The following is a 6000-nucleotide window of genomic DNA, read 5'->3' on the forward strand; positions in this document are numbered from 1 at the left end:
TACTTTGAACTCTGGTGTCAATATACCTAGGTTTGTTTAACTTTACTTCTATTTATTTGCCTAATTTCTGATTTCAGATAATGTGAAATGCTCTACTCACTATTTAGTCTTCTGAATTTCAGCTGTGGTAAATCTTAAGGTTGTTTTTAACTCTTCAAATTGTTATCCAATTATTATTCTCTGTGACCTACCTGGCTCTTAATCTGAATGTTTATGCCAAAATATACTTCATGCTCTTTGCTTGGGAGTGTTGGAGTTGGTAAATTCAATAGAATACACTTGTAAATTTTGACTCCTGCATTTCCTCTTTCCTCTCTTATTTCTTGGAACACAGGTATAATATCTAAAAATACAGAAGTCATATTTGCAAGAATGAGGAGGAATCTCACAGGCAAAGGAAGGTATAATGGAGGCTAAAAGGAGTTAAGTTCACAGAGGGAATAATAAACCACCATACCTTGTCTGAGTAGTTCTGAATAAATAATATAATTCTTTTATAATTGAAATACCTACTCGATGAGAAAAAAGTCATTGGCTCATACAGTCTTAATTAATTCTGATAGGAAAATTGTAGATGCTTATTGATTTATTTTAGTAGTCAAATTTGAGATTCAGTGAGGACAGATACAGTGCAGCACATACATAATCATAGATACTGAGGAGTCTGATACAGGAGGATCACAAGTTTGAGGCCAGCATCAACCATTTTAAAAAGGCTCTGTTTTAAATTAAAAAGTAATAAAAAGGACTGGGGTTGAGACTCATGGTAGAGTATCCCTGGTTTCCATCCCTCACACCATAAAAACATCAAACAACAAACAAAAAGATACCCACAAAAACCTAAGATGAAGAATCTTGTACATAAAATTAAGTTTGAAGCTTGTGATAGAGTGCCCTTGGAGAATGCAAATAATAAATGTTGGAAGGAATGTGAGGAAAAAGGAGCACTTGGTCATTGTTGGTGGGACTTCCAATTAGTATGTCCACTCTGGAAAGCTTTATGGGGATTCCTCAAAATCTAGGAATAGAACCACCATATTACCCAGCTATCCCACTTCTTGATATGTATCCAAAAGACCTAAAATCAGCACAGTACAGTGACACAGACACATTAATATTTATTGCAGCATAATTCATAATAACCAAACTGAGGGACCAGACTCTATGCCATCAACAGATTAATGAATAATAACTATGTGGTATATATACACAATGGAGTTTTACTCAGCCTTACAAAAAAATGAAATTATGGCACTTGCTTGAAAATGAATGGAATATCATGCCCTGTCTAATATTTCAGATCCAGGAATTCAAGTGTCTAATGTTTTCTCCCATATGTGGAAACCAGACCAAAATAATAGGTGGGTGATAGAAAGAAAGAAAAAATAAAAAGTGGGCAGTGGGAAGAATCCCATGAAAGTAGAAATCAGTGAAGTAGAAGGAGGAGATCAAGAGGGAAGGAGGAAGGACAAGAAAAGGGAAGAATGGGGGAATGAATCTGATTATATTTTCCTATGTAATTATTGAAAAAATCACAATTAATTTTATCTTTATATAAATACGTAGTGTTCTAATTTATAACAAAACTACTTATAAATGGAAGAAAGAACACTGGAGTAGAGGAAAGGGAACAGGGGAGGGAGGAGGGGGAAGGAACAGGAAAGTATTGAAGACTACATAAAAATAAAAATCAAAAAGGCATACATCTACAATTACAAAAAATTTTAAAAAACCAGATTGAACAATAGCCAAGTGTGAAGGTGAATCAGGCAGAGGAAGGTCTGAGCATCTGAAAATGGACCTGCTTTTATTCACTGTGGATTTTTTCTGAGTCTAATTAAAGCTTGATCCTTTCCAGCCATAGTGACACAAATTATTTTAAGATAAACTCCATCAAAATTATAATCTCATTAATCATTTTCTAAATTATTTGTAGTAATATAAAATGGAGTTTGAAATCATTTCTGTTTTGAAAAAAACTGTTTACACTATGAATAACTGTGTCTGTTATTAATGGCATGTTGATGCTATGTTAAAATGTCAAAGTGACCTTCAACTTCCTAGTGTTCCACTTCCACACCTCCCTCATGGAATCCAACTATCCTTATTCTGATGTGTTTTCTACCTTTAAATATATTTAGCATTCTTAGTCTTTTCATTATGGAATAAGACTATCATATGACTGTGATATCAGATAAGATTTATTGAATAGACTCAATAAATGCAACTGAATTACAGAGATATTTAACTTTTACTGTATTCAGCAATCAATCCAGATACTTATTCTGAATATTTCAGAATCATATCCTGAGTTTTCCTCTTTTGGGGAACTTCAATCTTCACATGATTTTTGAGTTTGGGAGATAATGAAACTTATTTTTTATAATGAGAATAACAACAACACTCTAACAAAGTGATAATTTCAAATGTGGTTCTATGGTGAAGATGTTCTCAATAACATTGATAACCAAATATTAGCTTTCCTGGGCAACTGACAGGTTAAACTTCATGTCTTCAAACCCATATTGCTTATAAACACAATTCTAATTTATTATTATCTTACAAAATCATTATCAATGGTTTAATTAACAGGATGATTTTGGCATATTTTTGTTTCACTTTCATCTTCTGCCATTTCCTCTTTAGCATTAGATAAGAACATTATCTAGTTCAGTAAACTGATTTCTTTCACATATTTAATTCTGCAATCTAACCAAAAATTCAGTTCTTATTTTCTGGTTATTTCCTAAACCCAAAAAATGAATGTCTTTGTGAAGGTTGTCATCCAACATACATTTGCCTATTTCAAGTCCTGAAAAAAAAAGCAGGGGCAGGCCATGAAGAGAGGGCTCTGTGCCCAAATCATGTTGTAACAGGAACCAGCAGACAACTTACCATTTATATTAAAACATTGCCTGACATGCCATCTTGTAAGCCCAATTCTATCAGTTAGCTCTTACTCTAAGATTTAATTATTTTAGCTCTAACAATTAATGCCTACAAACTGTAGCCATTTAACAATAAGAGTTCACTATCACTCAACTTTAAAAATGCCAATGATTTTTTTTTTTTTACAAAACACTTTAGCTACCTTTCCATTTTTCCAATGGAACCTCAAACATTCCTTTGCTCCTTGGACATACCAAGGCCACCCTGACCTGGAACTGGCTGCAGGTTGAAATCATATTCTTTGTTATTTCCCAAATTAAACCTTGCATGGAGATTCATTTCAATCCTCCACCTCTTGGACATCTTTAAAGATTGCATTAAAAAATTAAATATGCTCTTCTATCTGGCCATTCTGGCAAATCACTTCATCAATACCTAGTGGGCCATCATTGGCAATGAAACTTCAAAGATAATGAAATCCATCAGGGTTAATGAGAAATGCTAACAATTTTTATTAACTATATTTGAAATACATGCATTATGTAGAGAATAAGCAGTTCTTCAGTAGAACATATCTGTATGGATGTTTGTTACAGTGATTGCCTATGCCTATTGTTGCTCAAATCTACATTTCAATATTTACTGGATGGTCATGCTTTTGTCTTTGTAGTTTGATTACAGTTTTTTTTAATCAACAGCAATAAACTCAGAAAAATATATACTTGTTGGAAAAAATGAGTTCTGAAATTCCATTGTTTATGAAATTTATATTGAAAATATAATCCAGGGCTGTGTTTGTACCTCAGGGGTAGAGCACTTGCCTAGTAGGGGTGAGGCACTGGGTTCGATCCTCAGCACCACATAAAAATAAGTGAATAAAATAAAGGAATTTTGTCCACATACAACTAAAATATTAAAAAAAAAGAAAATATAATCCCACAAAATATTGACATACTTTTGCTATCCATGCTGGAAACAATTGAACTCAAGAAATTTGAGTTCAAGTTGGTTAAACAATCAGTGTAAAACTGATCCACATGAGACATGTGCATTCAAATACATGATTTAGCAAGTATAATTATAGTAATATGTTTAAAGTTATCTTTTGAACTCAATATAAGATAGATTTTCAACATGTATTATACTCTATTTTCATCTTTATGTTTCTTTATGTCCTATCAAATGTGAACTAATAAGCAGTATATGTCCAATAAATAAACAAGAGAAAGGAAGTTTAATAGAGTTGAGGAAAGAGAATAGAGGGAGAGAGAGGAAAGGAAACTTGGGGGCATTATGTACCAAAGAGAATAAATCAAATTCCACGCATATTTGATTCTGTCCAAATGAACCCAACTACTATGTATAAGTGTAAGACTCTCAGTAAAAAAATAAAGAAAAAGCAATATATACCTGTGTTATCAGAACTCCACAATAAAATAATTCCAGTTCATATCAATGTCATTGGATACTTCAAATAAAAAGTCAATTAATTCCTGAAAAAGTTGAGTTTTTAATTCAATTTATGAAATCAAAAGTCACTAGAATTTCATTTTCAAAACATAATCATCAGACATCACTCTGAATGCTGTTAATATTAGTTATCATATTCTGTCAACTGGAAAATAAACTGCAACTACCAATATTTACACACACACATATATACACACACAGAGAGACACACACAACATAGACCAAATGCAACAGAATTATCAAGTTTTAGTTCTGTAGCTCTGGAAAGAATACATAACAACAAATTCTGCATTCTATTATGCCCTTTTTCTCTTTGAAGTCATTATCAGTAGTATATTAGAAATATCTGCCCTTGGAAGAACTATTTTAGAAATCAACATAAAGATCTCAGTGTGTCATTTAACATTTTGAGAACAACATTCTATATTTCAGTTAAAATTTATTCAAAGTGAGACTTTAGTTCAAATGTTCAGTTAATGGACAGCTAAAATACAACCCTATGAAGCTTTTAGCACATTGTGGATAATTTAAAACAAAGCATGAAATATAAAAAAACTAATCAAATGATTTTTTCTTGCATAAATATTTATGAAAAAAAGACACTGAAAGGCACAGACAGAAAGACAGAACCTGTAAACATTTTTAGGTTTTGATATGTTCACATTTGAATAGAAAAAATAATTAAGAATTAATGAGTGCTATATTTTCAACAGTATTTTGTGAACTATCCCTCAATTAAAAATATTCTGGTCTGATATGAAGGATCAATTGAGGGAGTCAATCATCTCAAGTAATTAACAAATAACTCAACTGGGATGAAGCTAATGATCATATTTATGAAAATTGAAAATGAAATATTAAAAGTAATTGGCATTGGAAATATGTATCCTGGTATTTGGAACATACATATATATATATGTATATATGTATATATATACATATATATATATGTATATATATATATAGCAAGAATATTATAAATTTCTTATTTAAAAACTTTAGCTAATTAATATAGAGAAGTTATTTTAAAATTTTTTCTCTAATATGTGAATCAATAAAACACAACCTGAAATTCTGTGCAGACTAAGTAGAAGATGTCCAAACATTGGCTCTTGCCCTCAGGCTGCCAGTGTACCACCTGGGCACCCTGGAAATCACCCAAACAGCACTGCATCTATTAAATAATAATTCATCTCCCCATATTTTATTTATTAAAGACCTCAGTAATTGTCAAGTAGAACTTCTTGTCAGGAGGAACTGACCAGTGGACAAGTGTTACCTTCCAGATAGAAGAAAAATCTTGGCCCACCAGGAAACTGTGACATTAACTGGAACATCATATTAGCAGTCAATCCTGAACATGGCATTTCATGTTTTTGTGAACACCTAACTGGCAACCCCTGATTCAGTCTTTCCTGGGCCACCTCATTCACACAAATTTCTCCCTATTATTTTACTGTGGCAGCCACCCTTATTATTCAACAGACAACCAACACTATCAGAATGAGCATGACCCCTCAAATGCACTCACAGGGCAACTTCCTGGGCTACTGAAACTAGAGAAAGAATAGGGGAATTCTGTTTGCTGTAGCACCAGAAAAAGTACAGAATTTTATAATAAAAAAACAAAACAAAACACAA

This window comes from Sciurus carolinensis (assembly GCF_902686445.1).
Source record: "Sciurus carolinensis chromosome 14 unlocalized genomic scaffold, mSciCar1.2 SUPER_4_x, whole genome shotgun sequence".
Lineage (NCBI taxonomy): Eukaryota > Metazoa > Chordata > Mammalia > Rodentia > Sciuridae > Sciurus > Sciurus carolinensis.